This window comes from Drosophila subpulchrella, unplaced genomic scaffold (assembly GCF_014743375.2).
Source record: "Drosophila subpulchrella strain 33 F10 #4 breed RU33 unplaced genomic scaffold, RU_Dsub_v1.1 Primary Assembly Seq24, whole genome shotgun sequence".
Taxonomy (NCBI): Eukaryota; Metazoa; Arthropoda; class Insecta; order Diptera; family Drosophilidae; genus Drosophila; species Drosophila subpulchrella.
This window is the reverse complement of record NW_023665550.1, coordinates 787661-798913: the sequence shown is the minus strand read 5'-3', so window position 1 is coordinate 798913 and position 11253 is coordinate 787661. Positions and strand designations below refer to the sequence as shown.

The 11253-nt window shown below is 37.0% G+C and overlaps 1 protein-coding gene across 2 annotated transcripts in view; it reads left to right on the top strand.

Moving 5' to 3' along the window:
• The first annotated feature begins 1919 nt into the window (after positions 1-1919).
• Positions 1920-11253, top strand: part of LOC119559466 (7SK snRNA methylphosphate capping enzyme bin3) — a 38345-nt gene continuing 29011 nt past the window's right edge. The window contains exon 1 of one of the 2 annotated variants that reach the window (XM_037872576.1): positions 1920-2090. The gene's annotated coding sequence lies outside the window, so the exon portion shown is untranslated. Of the gene's footprint in view, positions 2091-10625; positions 10851-11253 lie in introns of those variants that run through there. The other variant, XM_037872575.1, reaches the window with a different exon arrangement.

The window sequence follows — 11253 nt, the reverse complement described above, 5'->3', positions numbered from 1 at the left end:
TTTTTTTTGTTGTTGAATATATACTTTTTCTCTTACTTAACTTACTAAAAAAAGGGGTTAGGCTAGTACTCATATCGACAAAAACGGGAGCTAGGCACAAGAGAGAGCTGGAGGGAAATAGGCGACTAAAGCTCTTCTTCGGGTGTTTTTTTTACCGTGGTACTCAGATGGGCTAAGGAAATACCATATTTCGTGAGTGAATTCCGATAAACGCCGTTAGCCGCCGCGCAAAGTATAAGAAATTTGATCCTCGCAAGTAATGTAAGTTCTGGCCAAAAGATTTTGGTAACGTATTTGTATACTTTTAGAAGAACCACCAGTAATACGATCTCTGTCGAGCTCTCCATTGCGGATTCACAGGACTCGACCACCAGTAGCTACTTGGAAGCTAGAGCGGAGCTGCAGGACGCTTAGTTCTCTGAGTACTAGGCTTTAAGCCAATAACCCAATAACTCCATAACTCCTTGTATAATAAAGCTTTTAGTGCAATCGAACTTGAGTGAATATATAAAAAAAATTTTTAGAAATGTATATTTCTTTGCGCCGGACAGTTATTCTAGATAAATTCATTATATTTGTTTCTATCCTTTCAAAGTTGTAAATGACGTATTACTAAGCGCTGAAACTTAGCAGGGCTTTTGCATGATACAATTACCCGAGGTAGTCTCGACGGCTCACGAAGTGGTCGTGTTCGGCTTCAGTGCATGTTCGTTGCTTGACGCGAGAGCACGTCTGCGGACCATTTTCTTGGCAATTTTAACCCTTATGCAAAAATGACTTTTTGCAATGTGTGTCGTAAACACGTGGATGGTGTTAAATTTCTAAAAGCACCAAAATGTTTAGAAAAAAGAGCGTTGTGGGAAGAATCGCTTGGGTGCAAGTTGGGAGATTACTCTAAAATTTGCGAACCGCACTTTAGGGATAAACAATGGTTGTTGGCAACAAAAAATGGTCCGAATTTAAAAAAAAGGCGACTGAACGAAGATGCGGTTCCTGATTTAAATATTCCCAAACAAGACTACGCTGACTCAATCACGCAAACAGAGTAAGTTGAACGTATTAAAATAAGCAAACACATATAGACAATTAATTATTTTTTTATATTATAGGGAAAACATATTAGGGTCAACAATGCGGGTCGAGATCCAGAGTCTAAGGAAAAGGATTCGTGAGATGGACAAGGAAAATCGTTCTTTACGCCAGCAGCTGGAGGAATACAAGGAGTTGGAAAAGTATCTAAGCAACATTTTCACGGATACCCAACTCAAAATATTAAAGAGTGGAGGGAAAAGATCCACATTTAATGCAACGGACATGTCTGCTGCTACTTGCCTTCATACAGCGGGACCTCGTGCTTATAACCATTTATACAGAAAAGGATATCCTTTGCCGAGTCGTTCCACTTTGTATAGATGGTTATCTGAAGTGAACATTAAGCCGGGTACCCTGGATGTTGTCATTGACCTAATGGACAACGAAGAAGTGGTCGAAGAAGATAAGCCAAAAACAAAAACAACGCCTGTTGTCAAATTCTAAATTATTAAAAATTAAACTATAAAAAAAACCTTCAACTTTTTTTATTACAACACGCAACTTAAAGCCCCACGCACCATCTAAGGGTAAGTCCACACACTCAATTGTCGATTCGCTCGCACTTACTGGGCGAGTCCCTCTCACTCGCACTCATTGTAGAGACGAGATTTTGCCGACGGGACTACCTTTAGTAATTGTGCCATGGGCTGTTGTAGATGACGATTTAGTAAACGCTGACAACAGGGCTTCTCTGTTAGTTAACATTTCCTTGCAGTGTGACCAATTAGAATATTTAAGAAAATGTAAAAAATGGTTTAAAAAGTATATTTATTGGCGTCGTACGGTATAATTGACCTATAACTCACACTGGTCACATTGTTAAAAACTGAAAGATTGGATTGACGTTTGTGTGTGTACTCGAAATATTTATGCGGCGTTTCGCGATGAAACATTTTGCGATCGGGAGAAACAAAGAATGTTTGGTCTGTGCCGTGAGAGTAAAACTCTATTCGAATTAATTGCAGGGCAGTCGTTGCACCAAAAACAAAGATAGTGCTGTAAGTCATTCCGGGCTTAATATGTACATATATACACGTCTAATTTTAGTATTAATTGGGCTGAAAGCACAGCACGTGTGGGACTTTGTTTGTGTGTGCGACGGACGCTCAGCTGTTTCAGCGATTTCTGTTGTTGTTTTCGGGCACAACATAAGAATGCAATCAATTTGAAAGGGACAGAGATGGAGATACATACATATAAAAGGGAATAAAAGTGAGAGTGATTTCCAGGTGTGTGTGTTGTGTTGTCTTTAAATACATCTGAATCGTCTTGTTGGAAACGCAACTCCCCTAGCTAGCATATCATCTTGTTCTCCAACCTACTTAACTTTTATTCCACTTTTGTTGGCTATTTTACGCGTCATTTGAGCCATCATATTTGTTTGCCTTCCCCGCCCCCAACACTAACCAACCAGTCATCGATAACTTTTATCGCGTGCTCGTCAGATGTCAAAGTTAATTGCCACGCTTTTATTTTTGATGGCCTTCATTGGTTGCTGGTCCGATTAGCAATTCATGGCAGGTACAACCAACAATAAAATCAAATCAAATCAACAAACTATTATGTAAAATAAACTTTTAAATGCACTTAAAAATAAGCGCGAAAGAGCCATAAATGATGCCCGAATTCTGGGTCTGTCTCGTTAAAAACATTTGGTGAAACATTTTTTTCGCGGAGAGAATCTCTTCTATTCTCGCGCACACATTTTGCGAAATTGGAGCAGCAAAGGAATTGTTTTTAGCGCACCAGATACGCGCCAAATTAAAAGCCAAGGCGAATCAAAACAAAACCCAGAAGGACGCCCGATTGGCGAAAGGGGGTGGGTGCGCTGGGCAAGTCTTCGCTGTTCTGCCTGCTTATGACGTAATGAAAATAATTACAAGGCAAGAGTTGGTGGCAAACAAGTGGAAAATGGGTAATAGAGGTGAAAACGGAATTGTAGAGTGGTGTGCCTTCAAAAAACTATGTATCAATTGTTTATTTGTTTTCCGGGCGAACAAATTTTGGTTAGGTCCTGTTTCTCAAGTGGCGGCTTATATTTCTGGGACAGACAAATTCCTTGTCAAAACATTTTTTTTTTCGATAGTCTGTGAAAGCTACAGTTTCTCCCCTTCAATATTTGTATTATAAAATTCAACAACAATTTTGTGGATAATGCAATTAATTGACTGTCAAATTCATTTTATTTCATTGATTTTATCTGAAAACAAGGAAGAACGCTATAGTCGAGTACCTCGACTATCAGATACCCGTTACTCAGCTAAAGGGACCAAAGGAAAATGGAGATATGCAAGCAGCAAAGCGAGATTGAAATGCGCCACCTACCGGCGGTAGGCAGACTTAAGTGTTATGGGCGTAAGAGCGGGCGTGGCAAATTTTTTTTGGATCAATCGATAGGTATTGACGAGACCAATACATTTCAGTTAAAAAATTTTATCTAGCATGAAAATTGTGGGCGCCACAGGCCTGGGCGGTTTCTGGGCGTTAGAGTGGGCGTGGCATATTCGCGTAACAAACTTGCGCTGCGTACAAGGCTACGGAATCCAAATCTGAGATCCCAATTCTCTATCTTTGATAGTTTTCCAGATATTCACGTTCATATTCACGATTTTTTGAAGTTTGTGGGCGTTAAAGTGGGCGTGGCAAACTTTTTTTTTTTGGGTCAATCGATAGGTATTGATGAAAGCAATACATTTCAGTTAAAATTTTTATTCTAGCATCAAAACTGTAGGAGCCATAGTTTTGGGCGTTAGAGTGGGCGTGGCACTCTGCTGAAACAAGCTTGCGCTGCGTATGAAGCTCAGGAATCTGCACGCCAAATCTCAATACGGACGGACAGACAGACATGGCTAGATCGACTTGGCTAGTGATACTGATCAAGAATATATATGTATACTTCATGGGGTCGGAAACGCTTCCTTCTGCCTGTTACATACTTTCCGACAAATCTAGTATACCCTTTTACTCTACGAGTAACGGGTATAAAAATAAAACTCAGAAATAATCACTACTTTTGAGTTTTATAATAAAAATCAAAAATTATCATTCCTTCCAAAACTATCATATGCAAGGATGCAGAGGGCCATTTTGTTTTCCAGGACACTCCTTTGCGTTCCTTTTGTAGGTTTATTCAAAAAATTTCAAAATATCGGAACAGAAAAGCCGAAATGAAAGAAATGAGTTTTATTTTGATCAAAAAAATAAAAGTCAGAAGTAATCATTATTTTTGATTTTTATTTTTTTTGCTCAGAAAATGCTTATTTTTTATTTATATTTTAAAACTCAAAAATAGTGAGTGATTTTGAGGAATATTATAAAAATGACAAATTTAAAAATCATGATGAAAATGGATCGGCAACCCAAAGAGAATCACTATGGTATTTTCCTTTTCCGCGTGTGTCGATCGTAAGTGGTTGATTTTTTGATTTAAAAAACAGATCAATAATCATTTTTTACAGTCCCTGCTGAAAACAAATTTAAAAAAATTAAAAATTATCTGATTCTTGTCTCTGTATCCGATCTTGTTACCAAACGAAATTAAGTTGTTACAGTCTTTGTATGCAATCCTTTTAGGTTTTGCAATATCTTTTGATTGTTGTACCACTAGTTATGATCGGACCATCACAGCAGTGATGTAGTGGGCTTTGTTAGAAGTTTTTTACGCAGAGAAGGAATAAAATTCGTTTCGAAAGGCATACAAGGTATTTCAAAATTTATTCTTACGATTTATAGCACAAGCCTGTAGCTTTAGTAGTTCACAAGTTACAGGTGTCCCAAATTTATCTATTTATAGCTGTTTTCTCGCTAAACTAGCTAGTTTTTCAAAATGTGGTAGAAGTAAAGTATCTTCTATTAAGCTGCTTAACATCATCTAGAATTTTCAGGACTCTAAAATAACGTTTTGGGACAAACTGACAAGAAAAATAAAATTTTCATTTTGAGAAGTCCCCCAAAGCTTGTTTTGCGTAATACTTTTGAACGGAGCATCCGGTTTTGACAGTTTAGGTGTCTTTCGACGTGTATTTGAAGTGAGAATACAAGTAGGTAAATAGCGGAGGGTGTTTATCCTCACCGGCCCCAACAGATCAAATTTTTTAAATTTTCGTTTTTACACTTTCACCGCACTTTCCCCCAAACCAATTGTTTTTGTTTAAGTCTTGGTATGTAATCCTTTCGATTGATCTATTACTCGAATCGGACGATTACAGTAGATTTTCATTTCTTTGTGTATATATAGTAGTCGCGATCGCACACCCTACGTGGACTGCCGTCCACAGTGATTCGCACGATCAAGGTCCATTGTACCAAACATTTGGGAATGGATGCCCAGTACCTGTATTTCCGATTTGGAGCCTTTAAATCCGTTTGCTGTTTCTAGCTACCAAAAAGTGTTCTTTACCACCTTACAATGACTTTTTGGAAGTCTATTGATTTATTATCAAAGTCTTTCCTTTTCTCAACATTGATCCCTGATGAGTATATCTCAGAGTTGACAATTTCCTTTTATGTTATCCTTTCGCTTCCCTGACACTAAACACTTTGGATTGGATTGCATTTGCATGGTGAGAGTCCTTCTAAACATCCTCATACATACATAATAATTATCCAAATGTGTTTTTTTCACCTTTTCGAAGTACGGGTGATATATACTTCATAAACCAACGTAAGATGTAGAGTAAAAGGGTATACTTTATTCTATAATTTATAGAATCTATACTTTTATAGAATATATTTTAAGAGTGCCGTTACTTTTCTTCTCTGTCGCTCACATGTCTCTCGCTCCCGACACTCCGTCCTGGCAAACAGTCAGAATTAAGTTTTTGTCCCTTGTCGATTCTTAAGTTGTGGTGACGAAAAGGAATCGATCTAAAAGCCATATTGCGCTTACAATGGTAATCCATAAGACATTTTATTTAAAGTTCTTAAATTTTGCAATATTAGGCCGATAACAGCTTTGTGCCTGAAATTCAAATTTAAGTATTGAGCTTCGTAAGAGCGTTCATGTTATTCCCTTGGGCAGTGTTGTGAAACTTTTATTTTTAACGTTAAAATAATCTACAATTTTTTTTAGCGCAACTACAGATATAAACAAAAGAGAGCGCAATAGTGCCTCGACTATCAGATACCCGTTAATCAGCATTTAAATTGAAAATGGATAAAATGTTAAGATGTTGCCATACGAGTTAGTTGTAGACTAATGGGAAAACAGAGACTTATAGCGCTGTTACGTGCACAATTGTTCGGTCCTTTTACTGCCTTCTGGTGCCTTTCAACACTGAGTAACGATCTGGTGGTATTGAGTTTATTGAAAAGACAGAGAAGGAGACAAAAAGGACAAATGGCTTAAATTTTTAATTATTAAATATAATAAGTTAGTCGCGCACTTTGCTACCTCAGCGCAGGCAGAGCTTTTCGCCTTGCCGCGCAGTTCGGCCTGCAACAATTTACACACACATGCAAAAAATACATTTGTTATTGTCTGGCTCTGACACCATTGCTTTTTTTCTTGGGAGGCTTGTGGGCGTAAAAAAGGGCGTGGAAATCTTTTTTTTAGGTCAATCAATATGTATTGACGAGTCCAATACATTTCAGTTAAATATGTTTTTTTAGATTCAGAACTGTGGGCGCTACTGTTTTGCCCGTTTTGTGGGCGTTAGAGCAGGCGTGGCGCATCACCGTAAGAAAATTGCGCTGCGTACCAAGCTAAAGAATCTAAATCTAAAGTACCAACCCTTTATCTTTGAAATTTTTCGAGATATCAGCGTTCATATAGACGATTTTTTTAAGTTTGTGGGTGTTAAAGTGGTCGTGTATATAAAAAATAAGTTTAAACAATTTTTTTACAAATTTTCTTTTTTTTTCTTGATCAGGATCACTACCCGAGTCGATCTAGCCATGTTCGCCTGTCCGTATGAACGCTGAGATCTCTTAAACTATAAGAGCTAAAGTGTTGGGACTTGGCATGCAGATTCTTGGACTTCCGGCGCAGCCCGAGTTTGTTTCAGCACTCCCACTCTAACGCCCACTAAGTATTATAAAACTTTAAACATTTTTTAATATTTTGTAAGAATTGAAAGAGATGTTTTTCTTATTATGAAGACGCTAGGTGCGACTAGTTGGCGCTATAGAAGAAGAATATAGGTGGCGCTTTAGGCTAGGTGTGTTAGTGAAAAAATTAGAGTTCGGTTAAGCATATCTGAATCCCTCTCCTACTCCCTTAAGCTGAGTAACGGGCATCTCTCTTTTCTCTTGTTTTATTTTAATGCAATAAATGCATTGGAATAGCGAGAAGTTAAAATATTTTGCTTAAGCGGTCAAAACTAGAACATTTTTGAAAGAGTATTTGTTTATTCAAATTAACAAGCATTTTTCGTCACAAAATTTGATATCAGAACTTTTGTAAGTTGAAGGTGCGATCGTCACGACCCCTTACCTCGTTCAGAGGTGTTTTTTTTATTTTAAAGTTATAAGCAAATAAAGTAATCGACTCTCGGTGGCTAAGAGTAGAGCTGTAAACGATTCTACTTTTTGTGAATCGATTCTTTTTGATTCTGATTTTGATTCTGAAAAAGGTCGATTAAATTGATTTAGAATCAAAAAAAAAAAAAGAGACATATCCATCCCGGCTCGAATAAAATGCGCGCCATTTTTAATGAAGATATCTTAGAGCCCAGGAAGGGGACACCAAAAATTTGAACTTTAAACGCCATCAGATGAAGAAGTTATGATTTATTTTTTGTCATTATGTTCCAGACACTTTATTGGACGTTTTTGTTCTAAACGTGTACTCTTCCTTCATGGTGTTATCATGCAACAACTCAAAACACTCCCTGTAGGGCAAGGACAGTTGAAGTTAATATTTGATAATACGGACTTTGTTGAAGTAAATACATAGTTTTAATGGCGCCAGTATTACTGGCAGTGGTGATTGCTGCTGTCAATGAGAACTCGATGACCTAAGACCAAAACGCGATCGGAAACGACCAAAAATAGTGGACAATGTCAAATTTTTAGGGAATAATCATATGCTAAAGATCAATAAAGAAAAACATTAAATTAACATAAATGCTATAGCCCCAATTTTGTATCATAACTATTTTTTCCCCAATACTGGGGCAAGGATATTAAAAATTTTTTCTTGGCAATTTGCAACATTTCTCGAAGACGTTGCAATTGGCTTCAAAGTGGTGTAGGAAAAAGTTATAGCCAAAAGAACAGGGTTTCCAATGATAGTGGTGATGACTTTTTATTAATAGATGCTATTTCAAACCAAACTTTTCTGACTATCCTTATCCCCTACTACTATTTTAAGAGGTCAAATTTTGACATTTTTAAAAATGACCATAATTTTTTTGTTCGAGTATTGAATGGGATATTTGCTGTATACTATTGTAAACGGTTTCAACCAAAAAACAAGAGAGAAGGCTATTGTCGATGCCATCGACTAACAAATTCACGTTACTCAGCTAGTGGGAGTGCGAGGAAGATGTAGATATACAAAGCGGCTGTTCCCAAGATTGCACACTTTATTTGCTAAAAGTTTTTTAATAATCGGTGCGATTTAAATAATGTTTGGCATGTTATAATAAGAACAAAGTCAAATTTACATTTTTGCTAAATATTAAAAAATGTGGGCGCTAGATAGGATTTAGCGTTATGAGCGTTAAAGTTATTATATTTTTTTTGATTTTGACAACATATTTTTAAAGCCTATATATTTTGTTGATCATTAAATAACTGTTATTTATTGACTTTTCAGTAAAAGTCTTTGAATAACAGTTACATATATAAGACTTATTTTTTCAGTCATGAAATAACAGTTATTTTTAGACGTACATATGTATATAAACGTTATGGAATTAATATGTCATATTACATATTATGGAACGTTATGGAGTTATTTACTGACTTTGATATAAAAGTCGGAAAATAATAGTTATTTCAATACTTATACACAAAAGGTGAAGAATAACGATTACAAAATGATTTTTAAAGTAAAATGTTTAACTTTTATGGTCCCTGAGAATTAAAAACTAAATTCTTGCATCTTTACAAAAAAGGTCTCGCAATTATTTTGTGTACTACTGAGTTTGACAAAATGTATTATAAATTTATAGGGAACAGCATCAAAAGACCAAAACAGGAAGATGACAGCCATCACTACTCCTGCACCGCCGCTTTGGCACACAAATCTCAATTTAAAACAATCAAACGCCATGAAAATCATAAACCCCAAGAAAAAAGCTAAAAACCTCTTCGGCCAAAAATTGTAACTTACAAATGTACATATTTACATATGTACGTATGTATGTGCAGCTGTAAGCGACATCTGTATACCCTTCATTGGAAATTTGCTGTTTCAAATTGTACTCATAAATTTATGTATGTATGTACAATGTACATGTATGTATTTATGTACAAAGTTCCCTGTACATATGTATGTATGTAGGTATAGTTTCGGTCAGAATCAAAACAGTGCCACCTCTCGTTGTTTGTGTAATGGTTGATTATATTTCAAGATTAGACTAATTGGAGTAAAAAAAAACAAAGAAAATGCGTAAATTTGTTGTTTCATTCTAAACCGAAATTGTTTATAATGGGACCAAATTCCACCAAAATTTCGCCCAACTTTATTTAAAACAAAGCAGCGTTCAAGGGGGGTATGTAATGTACATATGAATGTGTTGAGGTATGTTCTTACTCCACGATATTAATAATTATAAAGATGTAATCAAAGCACAACAAACTTTTACACATTTTTCGCTTATAGTGACGAATTCGAACATACCCTACAAACACAGAGCGCAAAAACAAAAAACTGCAAACAAACGAAATGTGCTTAGAGAGAAACACGCACACGAACAGCGATGGCGCAATACACAACGCACACACATGTACAGCTCTCTCCCGTTTGTTCACTGAGAGCTGGAGAGGCGAGACAGTGAGTCAGTCGGTCAGGTTCGTGAGAGAGAGCCAGTAAGACGAATGGCAAATGAACAGACCAACCCGTTCCGTCATCTTGCCGCACAGTGGACCCGAAAGAACTAACGATTTTAGTCGAAGGCAAACTTTTATTCAATTCGGGCGATTTCGACAAATCTCAATAACGACACATAAATAGTTATTTTTATTTTTTATATATTGTGATAAACTTGTTTTATTCTGGTTTTTGTTTTTAAACAAACGAAAAATCTTTTGAAACATAAGTGTTTTTTGAGATGAAGACATTTATAAAAGTAAATATAACTGTTTTACACTTATTTCCCAAGAAAACGTTGAGAAACGTCAACGACTTTTCCCGTAAACAGGTCCCCTTAAAACGTGGATATGGAAAGATAGAACTAAATGGGAGCTCGAGCCATGCGGATGTTCACTCTCATTTATTTAAAGTTTAACCCGGAAAAATATTTTTCCTCTCTCCGTTCGGTTTCCCAGCGCTTGGTAGTGGTTCCACTGTGCGCCGTTCCGTCGCTGTTCCACATCGTTCCATTGCAACCACTGCGCAACGCCTTGGCAGTGAAACGTTTCATTTGCTGAAAAAACGCGAACGAATTCGGAACGTGAGCGAGCGGACGCGACTAAGCCTAATAGAATAAACAACGCGATCGAGCAGCAGCTGTCCGCAGTTGAATTGAGAGAAGGCCGACGGCAAAACAATAGGCACATCAGATTAGTCGTGCGTAACGAGTGACTAAAGCCGGAGGCATATCTAATACACCTACAATTTCTTTGCGCCCAATTAAAGGCGTTCGAAATTCGTAAGTATTGCTGGAAAAACGAGATTATTCCTCTCTTTTTCACCCCGGTGCAAGTGTCAAAATTGCAGCCTATGTGTGTATATATACATATAAGTCATTGTGTGCGTGCTTTTGTGCCTGTGCGCGAGTTCAAATATCGAACGACAACAGAAAATTAAGATATTTAGCGAACCGTCTCTTCTTCTTTTGAATCGCTTTTTCAACGACTACAACAAAAACGACGACATCGGCGACATTTGCACACAGAGAACAAACAGTGTAACAAGATTGTTCAAAATTCGAGAACAGTAATGTTGTTCCCATATTCGCATGTTCCGCAAAACATCGAACCACTGTGCGTGAAATAAAACTAAGTGGAAATGGAACGAGCGGCGAATGAACGAGCAAACAAGCAAAAACAAAA